The sequence below is a fragment of the Amblyomma mixtum genome, chromosome 2 (assembly GCF_055824585.1).
Source record: "Amblyomma mixtum isolate Tamu chromosome 2, ASM5582458v1, whole genome shotgun sequence".
Classification (NCBI taxonomy): Eukaryota; Metazoa; Arthropoda; class Arachnida; order Ixodida; family Ixodidae; genus Amblyomma; species Amblyomma mixtum.
Window position 1 is genome coordinate 43998067 of NC_143013.1, and position 14012 is coordinate 44012078.

General features: G+C 42.1%; 1 protein-coding gene and 1 long non-coding RNA gene across 5 annotated transcripts in view; both read right to left on the reverse strand.

Annotated features, from left to right (window-relative positions):
* The window catches only part of LOC149359165 (uncharacterized), an 80319-nt gene that overhangs the window by 14531 nt on the left and 51776 nt on the right, over positions 1–14012 (reverse strand). The gene's annotated exons all lie outside the window — the stretch shown is intronic.
* On the reverse strand, positions 152–10678 carry LOC149359166 (uncharacterized). Of its 2 annotated transcripts, none has more exons than XR_016288760.1 (4): positions 10111–10678; positions 6858–7010; positions 3023–3145; positions 152–233 (listed from the first exon to the last, which is right to left on the reverse strand). It is a non-coding gene; the product is annotated as an uncharacterized LOC149359166 (long non-coding RNA). The 2 variants fall into 2 exon arrangements; XR_016288761.1 differs by lacking the exon at positions 152–233 and adding an exon at positions 320–761.

Genomic DNA, 14012 nt, shown 5'->3' on the forward strand with positions numbered 1-14012 from the left:
ATGCATCTGTGTATAGCTTCTGCCCAGAACGTTCACTGCAGATATAGCAGTCCAGAGGCCGAGGAAATAAGTATTATGTACAAGACTTTCATGCATTTTATGTATTGCACACGTACAAAGAATGCAACTTAGAATGAAAGAGTGGCAAGTGTTTGGTTGAGTACAAGTACATACGTTTTATTTTCATGACAAATTGCACAGATTGTACCTCTAAAAATTGCTTTCGGATCCATCTGAAAAGATAAAAAAATCCTCATTTAGTAGCCACACAACACCTATTATAAATTTCACAAATACATTTGAACCATCCGCTAATGAGCAATCGGCTTTCGTAGAAGCTTGTAAAAGCCATTTACTGAGAACCAAACCAACATGATTCATTGCCTAAAATTTATTTCTCATAACAGTAAACAGCAGAAACCACAGGGCCAGGAAGAAGCAGACAAAATGCGCTTACTCGGACACCACTGTGTGCATGAAAGTCTTTACGGTTGTCTACAATTTTGTGCAAATATAAAGTAGCTAAGGATGGGTGCCAAATACAATTCAATGCAGATGCCTTTCATTACATAGTACCCAATGCACAACTTAGTGAGCAAGGAACATTGGTAACATCTGAAAAAGGCCAGACACTTGCCCACAAGCATGATGATGATTGATTTTTGATGGCGCGAGGGAATCTGAGGACAAAGAGCACCATGGCACAAGGTATTTTCTTCATCTCAAGGTGGGGCAACGAACCATTTGGCAGGCATTTCACCCTAAAGGAGACGAGCACCAGGTGAGGAGAAAGCTTGTACCCATTGGATTGGTGGTTACCCAGCACTTCCCCACAAGCAATCAGGAAGCATACTTCCCCGAAACCTTATGCTTTCAGTCATAGTTTCCATTATCTCAGCATCTGCACGAAAATGTACTAATCTCTGATGTCAGTGAAAATGCAGCCACAGGTGCTGGTTGCAGCTCACTAAGGTATTCAAATATCTCTGCAGTGCGCCTCACGAGGAACAGATGCTTAAGTTTCCACAAAGGGCTCCTTGCAGAAATTTAACCGAAGGCCGCTGCCATGTTAACCTTTTCAAAATGATGGCCCAGAAAGACAAAGTGTAGTCATGTGTCTGATGTAGAAAAAGGATGAAGGCATGAATCTTTCAGCTTCTTCAACAGCTGTGATGTGTTTGTAACTGGTATCGCTTGGTTTGGTTATTAGGGTTTAACGTCCCAAAGCAACTCAGGCTATGAGGGACGCCGTGTTGAAGGGCTCCGGAAATTTCGACCACCTGGGGTTTTTTAACGTGCACTGACATCGCACAGCACACGGGCCTCTAGAATTTCTCCTCCATCGAAACTTGGCCGCCGCGGCCGGGATCGAACCCACGTCTTTCGGGTCAGCAGCCGGGCGCCGTAACCACTGAGCCACCGCGGCAGGGCTGTTGCTGGTATTGCTTCGCACAGCTTCAGTCTTCCCTTTGACATTTCGTGAAATCATTCCATATCTGTGAAAGATCTCGCTCGCAAACATTTTGGTTCTAATGAAGGAGCAAAAAAGACCCATGTCCTAGGCCTTTTTTTGTGACACTAAAGGAAGGCTCGCTTTTAGGGTCATTATTACGAAGAGGTCCATGTGGCAACAAACTTTGAAGCAATTTCTGCAAGAGCTGAGTGTTCTGAAGCCTAAGAATTTCTCATGAGGCGCCCTGTAGATTGAGTGCTCTGAAGCCTAAGAATCTCTCATGAGGTGCCCTGTAGATGCATCAGAACACCTCAGTAAGCTGTTACTGGGTCCTGTAAGTGCTATGTCATTTGACATTAAGGGTATGTACTTTTCCTCGACACATGCAGTGATGATGTATATGTCGAGTGAAAGCATAAAAGCCTTCGAAGAGTTGCGCTTCCAGATTGCTTGCGGAGGAAAGCACAAGAGTCTGGCCATGCTCAGCTGTTACCTTTGCTTCTTTTTTGTTGAGTTCTGCAGTGAGTACTACGTAATGACAGAAGGTATCTGCATCGACTCATGTTTAACATCTGTCTGTGCGACCTCCATCTTGCACGACACGACAGGCAACTTCATAATGCCCTTCATGCACCGAGTGTCAGTGTGTTCTGTCAGCTTCCTGGTCCTGTATTTTCTGTTCTTAAAGTTATTACTGCCTTCATTCTCCACTCCATGAAGCCTGAATGTGCTACACTGGGTTGCTCCACGCGTCATGCAGTAACCTGGCCATTTTTTTCATACATCGGAGGCACTCAGGTCGCAAGCCATGCTTACTATATTCAGCAGATAAGTGTACATGTGAGACATATCATTTATAACCAATTTTAACAGTGGTATTTTGTGCAAGAATATCTAAATGCTACTCAATTTTTGCTCAAATTTTCAGATACACACTCTTATTCAGATTAAAAACATAATTTGGCTACTGTGCTCTCGTGATGCCACGTCTTGAGTTTGCATCAGTAGCTTAGAATAGTGCCTCTGTTACCTCTGGCGATGAAATCGAAAATGTTCAGCAGAAGATTGTATGCATCCTTTGTGATAGATATATTGAGCGCTGTCGTTTCTAAGACCACGACTTTCTTCTAGCAGACCTTGGTATGTCTACTCTTTATGACATGGATTTTCTACATAAAGTTGTGCTCGGCTCTATTGACTGTGAGCCGTTATTGATGTCACTGCAATTTCGTGTGCCTCAGGGAAAAACCACCAAATGCTATGATAGATTTTATCCTGACATGCATGCCATTTCACCAATGACTCGTTTGCAAATAACACAATTCAACTTTTTATGACACAGAAATATTTGCCTAATTTGCTGTTTTCATTGTTTATTCATTATGCTTGTTTTTCTTTACTATTATTATCATCGTATTTGTGACCATTTTTCTGTATTATGTCTGTTCACGTCATGGTGTTTGTATTGACTTAGTGTGCACTCGTTTAGGCCAATTGGCTGTTCAGGCACATTTAAAATAAAATATCTACCTATCTATTTAAGCAGAAGCACAGCACCAAGGTACTCACCAACTGTTTGAAGCACTGTGCGCAAGCTCTCGTGCCGACATGAATACAGGTACTTTGGAATGCACATTGTCCAAGTCTTCATCATGCCATGCCGCTCCGACTCTCTGGTAGCAAAATTTTCCACTAAAAAAAAGAGCAATTTTGTTCATGTTAGACTAGTAATATTAAATTTTACTATATACTAGGTACTTCTCATCATTCTACCCCAGACTAAACCATACACCAGTGATCATCATGTTTTAATTTTGTTGTATATGATCACAAAATGTGGTATAATTAGCATGTTAGAAATTCTGGTCAAAATAAATCTGACAAAGTATTGTTTAAAAAAATCTGGGCACAAGGAAGAAGAAAGCTAGCCAGATAGCCTGGACGAATGTTTTCAGTTTCATGCAAGCATCAGTACCCTTGCATACAAAATGTACAATTTAGTGGGTTTACCCTTCCAGAATGGAATTTCATGCTGCAACCATCTAGCAATGCGAAAAAAATTTTTAACTTCCATTCCAGACAAAGGAAAGAAAATTCCTCTGGTTTTTCTTCACAAACCTCTGCAAGTATACAATTCAGTGAATCTACTCTGCAAGTACGTGAACCTACCAGCACGAGACAATGACAAGAAAGGAGACAAAGCAGGCGCTGACTCGCAATTGAAGTTTATTGAAGTAAACAGGGAGTACATAGAAAAGCCAAACAACACCACAAACCACGCAGTTACAGATATGCTATACCACAACATGAGTAAAAGATCGCTCTTAACTTTCCTCTCATCTAGATAGTCCAACTCGTTGCATATGAACACGATGGACAGCACACTCACAGATTTGTCACCGAGTCATAAGATGTGTCTAGCCTCGATAATTTTCCGGTTAATCTGCTCCGAATGTATCGCCAAAATGAGTGTTGCCAAAAGGAATGGCTAGCAGCCTTCACATTCCTTGCGATGTACAGATAAGTTAGAACCCCTACCAATCTCCAAATATCTCTTGTGCTCCCGTAGTCTTACATTCACACACCTTCGAGTTTGACCAACATAAACCCAACCCCAAGATAACAGTATCCGATACACCACATACATTTTACAAGGCACATATGCTTTTCCCGGACCAAATTCACAAAATTATTCTTAACAATTTTACAGTTTGTAGACAACTTATTAGGGGCCAAAAGCACCATTTCTGCGTCATACATTCTGACCACATTTTTCAAATTGTGCGACAATCTACGTATGTACAGTAACACAGTCGATCTTTTGGTATCTCGATGGCTGGCCCCGGCCGTATCCTGCCAATCCCTGTGAAAGGGTTTCAGCTTTAACATGCTAAAGAGAAGAATGGCGCAGCATCAAGTAATAAGGTCAGCAGGACAACAAGCACACGCACAAGTGCCAACCTTGGAGTGTATACAGAATCCAAGAGCACGTGCTTGACAATCAGCACTAGCAGTCAAGGAAATGAGAAAACACTGATTTGAACATTCAAGATTGAATGAGCCCGACCCTTGACTGCCAACGCTGAATGTCAAGCACATGCTCTTGGATTCTGTATCTGCTCCAAGGTTGGCACTAATGCGTGTGTGCTCTCCTGCTGTCCTCGTTACATGATGCTATGCCATTCTTACCTTTAGCATGTCTGACCAACTTGATCAATCTTATATGCTCAGCTTTAACAATTTATCACACACTCCTGCAATAGCATGGTTGGGGAATAATGCTTTCGTAAGCCTTAAAATCTGCTCATGGAGACCACTTGTCATGCTGTGAAAGCATCACTTCATCAATACCGAGCCTAGCCTAGATGACGCAATGCTATCTTTCACTAGCTTAGAATAGTTCGGCCAATAGTCAAGTAGCTGCTTGACACTCCTGGGTGAATATCGGCAGCATACATGGCATGTGCAGAACATCAAGGTGAAGCCCAGAAACCACAGCTCTTTTTGATGGGACATTTCCTCTAAGGAAATGCTAAGTTAAAGAAAGGCCTTGCTCCTTAAACAACTTGACAATATGTACAGGTCCCACACTATCGCAACCTTTTGTAAAAGACCAGAAAATCAGACGCAGTGAAAGATTTTCCCCCAGCCCATGCAAGTTCTTGGCAATCACTCCATCCACCCTGCTTAAGAGAATATTACTTAGCCCAGAGGCATTCAATCGATACATATACTAGACTTTTGAACATATGCCGCACAGCCATACTCCAGAAACATGCTCTTCAAATAAAAGGAAGTAAGTCCAAAAAAAGACTACTACGCACCTGTTCCTAAACACAAGCTCATCATTGTGCTCCGATATACACATTCACAAGCTTTTCATAAGGTCCTCATACGGGATGGAATAAAATAGTTCTACATCGACACTAACCACCAGACAATCTGCTGGATTGCCATTCTTCAGATACTCAACCACGCTGCGAATTGAGTACAAGAAACCGATCTTCAAGATGCGAAGTAGACAAATGCTTTTGCAAATAACCAGACAAAATTTTGCAAGAACCCTTTTCTGAAATTCATCTGAAGAGCATGCTAGTGAATAGCATTTATTTTAAGAGCATGGCTGTAGAGTACTGCAGTGTGGTATGTGTTCAAAAATCTGGTATATGTAGTGGTTCGAAGATGGACCTTGTGCTAAGAGATATTTTAAGTAGGGTGTATAGAATGATTGTCAAGGACTTGCATGGACTGGGGGAAAAAATCTTTTGCTATGTTGATGATTTTCTGGTCTTTTACAAATGTTCTGATAATTTGGGATGTGAACATATTCTCAATCTGTTTAAGGAGCAAGGCCTTTGTCTTAGGTTTACCTTGGAGCAAATGTCGCCACAAAAGGAGCTGCGGTTTCTGGACCTTACCTTGATAAGTTGATCTGCACACACCATGTGTGCTGGTGATATTCACCCAGGAGTGTTAAGCTGCTACTTGGACACAGGTTGGCTATTACAAGCTAGTGAATGATAGCATTGGACTGTCAAGCCTGGACTCAGAATTGATGAAGTCATGCTTTCTTAGCATGACGACTAGTTTCCAAGAGTACATTTTAGGTTAATGAACGCAGGATTTCCTAACCATGTTATTTGCAAGAGCATACAATAAATTGTTAAGGAAGCCGAAAGCTTTTCACGGCGACCGGCGCAATCAGGCCGGGGCCAGCCAGCGAGATGCCAAAAGACCGGTTGTGTTACCGTACATACTTAGATTGTCGCACAAATTGAAAAATGCGGCCAGAAGGTATGATGGAAAAGCGATTTTCTTGGCCCCTAATAAGTTGTTTTAAATGTGTAAAATTGTTAAGAATAATTCTGTGAATGTGGCTAGAGAAAAGTACACATATGGAGTGAAATGTATATGTACCCTGTAAAATGAACATGGTATCAGACCCTGTATCTTGTGGTCGGGTCTATATAGGTCAAACTGGAAGGTGTATCAATGTAAGATTACAGGAGCACAAGAGGGTAGGGGTTCTAACTTTTCTGTATATTGCAAGGGATGTGAAGGCTGCTACCCTTTTCTTTTGGCAGCACACATTTTGGCAGTAAATTCAGAGAAGATTAAATGGTAGATTATTGAGGCTAGACAAACCTTAAGACTCGGTGACTAATGTGCAAGTGTGTTGTCTATCGCACTAACACGCAATGAATTGGACTATCTCGATCAGGGGAATGTTCAGGGGCATTGACTCATGTTGTCATGTATGCTTATTTGTAATTGTGTGGTTTGTGGTGTTGCTTGGCTTCTTCATGTATTCCCTATTCACTTCAATAAACTATGGCCGCGACTCAGCGGCTGTCTTGTCTCTTGTCTAGTCTTTCGCACTGGTAGATTCACCATGATGTCTCACCTGTGCAGAAATCCAACACGACATTTTCCTCTTCACACTTGAGGTTCAGTGCATAATAAGGCCAACGCCAGTCATCCGCAAGAAAAGTTCATGGCTCCATTAACACCGCCTCCTGCTTACAAGACACAGTGCGGCATTCATTGTAGATTCTACCTGCAACACAGAACGCAAAGTTTTAGTTTGAGTGGACTAAGCTAGGAAAGCAGCACAAAATATCGACAGCCAAACGGCCGAGCTGAAAGAAATAGAGGGTAGCGTAATAGTGAATATACTGATATAGTTTTGTGTAACATCTTCTATTCATATAAAATGTACACTTTTTTTTCTTATGTTGACGCCTGGGTACACTATATTGTGCACTTATTGCATGGGCCCGAACTAGCAGCTTGCTAAGGGCCCAGATGCTTTTATCACCCTGTTTGTATAACCTTCATCCAAAGTGAATAAACTGATACTGATATTGCATGCAAGATATATGCATGATATATTGTGATATTCAACACTGCTACCATTGGCTTAGCCAACTATTTATGCATAACAAAAAATGCAGTATCACATAAATACTGATACAGTACTATTAGCGTTAATATTAGCAGTGCAGGTTCAATGAAAAAAAAGGGGGCCTAGTGCTAGCTGCCATTCCCACAGTAGGCTTGTGACCAATCGCCAGTTTAAAGGAAAAAGGAATGACTGAAAAGGGAGAGAGCCAGTAGGAAGGAAGACGGGCATAAAAGGACTTAGGATACAATAGGCAGGCAAAGTTATTTAGACAGCAACCACAAAAGAAACATTAACACCCAAGTAAAGATGTACAAGACCAACCATACCATTGTGCACAGTGGATAACTTGTTAACCTCATTTAGCCCAAAATATATTTTCATATATACTTGTCCTATAAAGTGATTACATTCATTAATAGCATAACTGACCGACTGAAACCAAAACAGGGGTGAAGGGTGGTGAATGAGCCCTAGGCGTGATGCTTTTGCCTTCCTAGTGGGACACAGAAGGATCATTCAGTCGAACATCGGGTCTTTGAGATTAATATGTAGTTTAATATTAGCAGAAAAATAGAACAACAAAGCAAGCAATGTAGCTGATCACTGTTCTATGCACACGAGAAAAAAAAGCATTATGAATAACCAAGTATGCAATGTTTGTAGCTGCACATTTCTTCACACACGTGTCTAAAACATATGCGCATGATTTGCCACAAGACAGTGTCTCGTTTAGATAGGGTACCTGCTATGGCAGTAGTGCACAATCAGGCTGGAATGAAATGCAAACAGCGCCTATGAACAAGACAAAATATTTCACCTGTGTGATTTCAGCTTGAGTATGCAGCTAGCCTGATTCCTGTTTCTGGTTAAGAGATCTACCTAATACACATATATGAACCCTTTCTAAATGTATACCTCGCTGCAAAGTAGAAAAGTACTGCACATGTATGTTCGCATTTCGTTCCGGCCTAACTGTAAATGCATAATGTGTGTCTAATGCTCATCATTATCAGTCAAGGCTGTCACTTCCAACACCAAGCAGATACATGAAACCTGCAAAAACTCCTTGAAGGCAAGAGTCTGGAGACAAGCTTCTAGACCCACTCTGAAGGATGTAGATTTGGTGTTTAGTGTGGCATATAATTACTTCTGCATTAATAGCGAGCATGTAAGGCCAATACAAGGTGCTTCTGAATTTGGTCGCCTAAAATTTGCTTGGGAGAACGCAAAATAATGCTAAAGAGCAATCTATAGACACAATATTGCATGCTGAATAAACAACAAGAAAAAAAGAAGGCAATGCTCTGGAAGCACCTTCAGTCATTCAAGACAAAAATGATGAGGCATGCTGACACTGCTGCTTGAACAATAGAAAAAAGCCACTACTGCTTACTTACAATAAACGCTTTCTCTGAGCAAGCAATGAAAGAGAGCTGTAACTCATCAAACCTCTCGTCATTCTTTTTACAAAAAAGGAATTTAAAAGGTTGCAATGCAAGAATCCCTGCCATAATAGTATTCTCCTCACACTTGGGTTACACAAGCCGAGGCTTTTAACAGCATGGGTTTTTGCATGTGTTCATTCTGAAGCATTACCCGGTTGAAGCGACACAAAATATTTACTTCCCCATGAACCTGTGCGTGTAGCATAATCACAGAAAATATTTTTTACACTGGACAGAAATACAACAGCATAGTGGCGTAACTGACACACAACAGGCTTCGGGGACAGTGCAAGACAATGACCTGAAATCCTACACAACAGACCTGCGACATTACAATGGCTAAATCCTTGATAGTAGTATTTAACAGCCATCTAAATGCTCGTGCGCAACAGGTGGGAGCACTATACTGCGAAGCAACAGTAAACCTTTGCCACTAGTCTAAACAAAAGTGCGCCTCATTGCGACTTCCACTAAACTTTTTTGCTCGCAGTGCAACAAAGCAAGTACACAGGGGGCTCGAATGGCAACGATACGATGTGTTAGGCTATCATGTCATCATCTTAACATAAACAATGCATGTGGTCTCTGTTCCGGACTGCCAATCAGCCTCGAGAAGACAAAGATGCTTATAAAAAAAGAACAAAGCAACAAGCTCTCAAACCTCACAGTGAACATAGAAGTAGCAGAACCATGTAACCTAGCCAGTAGTTCGAAGCTAAGCAGCAGAAGAAAATATGTTAAGGCCAGGACTGAGCAAACAGAAAATCATGGAGGAAACCTAAAAGCAGCAATAAGCAATGAGAGTGGAGTTGCCTTGATGTTCATTGTCAATACCTACTGCTCAAAGTAAAGGAAACCAGGGTATAAGAAATACAAGATTTCATATTATGCTTTGAGCAAATGCAGTGAGAATGAAACAGGGTAGAGATTTGTCTTACAACATTTTCATACTTTACTTTGCACCTGAGGAAAATAAATTTGTGTGCAGTTCACCTACTGCTTGGCACTGTCCTAGAAGGAATGAATCCAGGTCTCGAAAAGTCTACAGAGAGAATACTGATGCTGCATGTGCATTTCTCTCTAGACTCCCTCGTTTATTCCTTCCCTTAGGTTCAGGAGTCCACCGAGAGAAGTGAGACAGCTACTGCCCCATTTTCTTTCCTCAAAAACCAATTTTCATTTCATTTCTCTGAACTGTCCTGAAATGTGTATAAGTTACCAATTTTTTTAGTGCCCAATTACATACTGTAATTTTTGCAAGGAATATGAGGTTGATGAACAGAAAAAAAAAATGTCTGGAATGGTACCTTTGGTAACTTGGCACCTGGACAAACAGCTGACCCACTGGGCGTCCCCAGGGGCTCTGCTGCGAGGCGTCCCTTGCAACAGTAGCCGGTAGTCCAGATCCAAAGGAACCATGCGAATGATTACCGAAAAGTTTAAGGACAGCAGATGCATGAACACAAAACAGCTTTTCAGCACTGTTGCAGTGGGATGAACGGTTCCAAATCTCTAGACTATACCTGGTAATAAATAAATTACCAGAAGACCATCTCGAGCGCAGAATGATCTCAAATAGAGTTCAGTAAAGCAGAAAGTTGGGCTAGTTGGTATCGATCCATCTAAAAACGGAGCACAGAAAAACACGCAGAACACAGGGAGAGCGGACAGGACAAGCACATTCAACACGCACTACCAACATGGACAGCTTGTGCTTAATTGAATCGAAAAGTTTACGCTGACCGACCAATGTTACTTCAAATAGAGACAGAAAGCGCATGCACGTTGTGCTGATGTTACAGTGAACATAACATGCGACGAGACACAGGGTTACAATACAAACAAAAAACCGCTTTCAAAATTTGAGACCAAATTGCTCACCTTCTCACAAGTTCACGAAACCGGAGACGATGCCGTGTGGCTGCCGCCAGTCACTCGTGATGCAATGCAATGCCGCTGACTTTCCTTGAGCAATTTTCAGTCGATTAAACTTCGAACTGTTCGCACCGACCACCGTTCACCTCACCAAGCATGTGTGCACGGAGGAAGTAAAATTCATGCGGGCAAGTCAGCCGCGCAAAACTCCGAGCACGATGCCATTTGCAGAGCTATGGTGTCTAGCAGAGCTGCACGGGAAATTCATAGCCCCATTCGCGTATTCGCGTCCGCAAAAGCGCACCACCTTGAAAACATATCAGATGTATTTAATTTTACCGTAGCTTTTTTAGCTGACAACTTGAATCGTTTTACATATTAAAATTTTCTTTTCGTTTCATGAGCGTTGTTACCACAAGAGCGCAGGGCATGCAGCTTGGCCATGACGAGTCGAAGCTCTAGCCAAGCCCGCAGTCGGAACCATGCGCGGAATTGCGGAGTATGTGTGGTGTTGAGTGAACAGGTGCTTTAGAACGGTTTTTGTTCTTCCGTGTTCGCTGCGTGCGTCCGGCGCGCTGTATTGTCGTTACGGTGTGTGTATGTGTGCGGCCCGGTGTTGAGTGAACAGGTGCTTTAGAACGGTTTTTGTTATTCCGTGTTCGCTGCGTGCGTCCTGCGCGCTGTATTGTCGTTACGGTGTGTGTATGTGTGCGGCCCGTACGCCGCATTGGAGTGTACGACCGCTTGCTGTCCCATGCGGCATCGATGCATAGTAAAACGACCGTGCAGAATGTGCGTCACAATGACAGTGGCCCTGCACTAAAGAGGAGACGAAGCCGGCGGAAAAGCTGCTCACCCTCGTGGGACTGCAAGAATCTGGCGAGGAACGGTCGACACGCGTTTCGGTGGATGATTTCGTTTATCAAGCTAAAAAATTCAGCACTGGCCAATAGCACTGATGAGCTGCTGCTGCGTCATGATAAACACCTGTCTAATGTTTATTACAAGCTTGTTGGATGTGAACGTGGCCATGAGTGGTATTCGTCGAGCAGCGGCCCTCAGGAGGTGGAACCAGTCGACACCTGAAGACGATTACTGTTTGCCCGCGCCCTGGCGCCTCGCTTCCAACCGCATGCGTTGGCGTTATTTATATCTGATTTTCACACGTAGTGGAACTGTCGCAAACATTACAGCCGCATCTTTCAAACGTGCCGTGTGAAGAGGACCATTTTTCATATTTTTTTGAGGGAGGGGGTGGGGGGAATGAGCGGCGGCTCAAATGTCATTCTTTATTATTTTGAGCTTATTTTCCATAAATGTGCCAGGTTGTCCCATTCTTGCCTCTTAGTTGCATGTAAGCAGTGCATTTATTGGGCATAAATTTCTTTGCTGTTGTATTTGCACAGGGTTAATGATTCTCATTGTATTGTGGTGACACATCATTGTATACACTCCTTGCAGAATGTCTAAGGGGGTAATAAATTACTGAGCAGAGAGTATGCCCTGTGATAAATGCGAGGAACATTACTGATTTACTTCACACTTGGCATGTTCTGTTGTCGTTAGTGGTTATGTATGCCTTGCCTGCTGCTTTCCAGTGCAGGGGCGAGAGGCATGTCAAGCTCCACTTAGCAGCTTTTTTCCGTCCACTCTTTACTGGTAAACATGGTAAAATAAACTGAACATAATGCATGCTTGCTGAGACTTAGCTTAGACTACAATTCATTTATTTACTCTCAGGGCCTATCAGCGCCAGATAGAGGAGTGGGTGGCTAACAAAAATACATGTGTAATAGGCAGATTAGTTAAGGTGATTATACACAGCATACTTGAAGGCGTCGGATGCAGTGATGGACATGACAAAGGCAGAGAAGACGTGACAGTTGGAAACGTAGAAAAGTAGAGATCTGCGTGAGCTTACACATGACTTAAGGTGAACACTAGCAAAAAATTAAGAAGGTGCAAAAGACTGAGGCCAGAGTTAAAGCTAGTTTAACAAAGAAAAGAATCTCTCAGCAAGCCAAAATGAGCACATGCAAGCAGTTACGTAAACATGGAACATAAAACTTTTTGGATGGAAGAAAAGCCAAGGCACATTGCTCATTGTGACGTTGCTTAAAAAGTGGGTGTCTAGTTGTTCACCGTCATATCTGGTCCTTCCACACCTAGCAACTGAAATGCCATCAATGAGGAGCATCTCCAATCACTCTAATTGCATGGGAGGTACACATCTCCAGATGTCAGAGGCTTGTTGTCTCATTTTAGTCTAGATAGTTTGGTAGATATAAACATTGCCACATCTAAGAGGCATGTGGTAGCCTTGTAGGGGGTGTATTTTGTAAGTCTTACAGCATGTTGTGCAATGCTGGCATGTTTCATTATTTACATTGCAGTAATATGTTAGCACAGGCGAGAAAGTTTGTAACTGAGCAGAAAAAAACAATATTCATGCCATGTCTTAGCCGCATTCTTAGTACCATATAAAACATAGTGCGTGTAAGGAACTACTCATTTTTTTATAATTTTTCTTTCTGAGCACTGGTTTTTTTGTAAGTTAGCAGGGTTCTACAGTCTTCTGTGGCTGTCGACTGGCCCGCATGTTTGTCAAAGCTGCAGAGTTCATGATGGGTCGTGTCAGTGCAAGCTAAATAAAGGTGGATAGGAAATTCATGCTTCCAGAGTACATTCCAGAAAAAACAGCTATTATTTCCTAGTCAGGATGAGGGAACAGCACCAACGGTGCACATCCTCCTTGTCACTGCAGCAATTATGGCTGCTCACTGCTTTTTTGCAGCGTTTCATTTATCCGCAGGAAGACCAGGCATGAATGGCCGGCTATAGGTACCTAATAAATTGAACATTGCAATTAGCAATATTTTGTTGCGCCTGTGCTTTTGTTATCCGTGAAGGAGTTAGCGTTTTTGATTGATGGTTGCGTAGCAAAGATGTGACTGCTACATTGCACTGCATTCACAAATTTGTTTGCCCATGCTTTGGGCTTTCTCAGTGGTTCGTTTCCTTATCAAACGGCAGACGGAAATTCGGCTTTCACCTTGTGCACTTTCATCATGTTTGTAATGTATTTTCAGCTGGTGTTCAGTTTCAGTTTAGAGAAGTTGTCTAACCATTGTCTGTGTCTAAATTTTTTTTAATCTCTTGACCTCATTAAGCTGCATTTCTAAATTATTTATTAATTGCATTTATTAATTGTTACCCTGTCATGTGGTTAGCAACATGGTGAAAATATTTTTTTATGAAGTCAACGTTCTTCTTTTAAAGTTATAGCAAAGTAAGTCCTTTGTTATTTAATGTTGCTTACAATTTGTAGCAATCC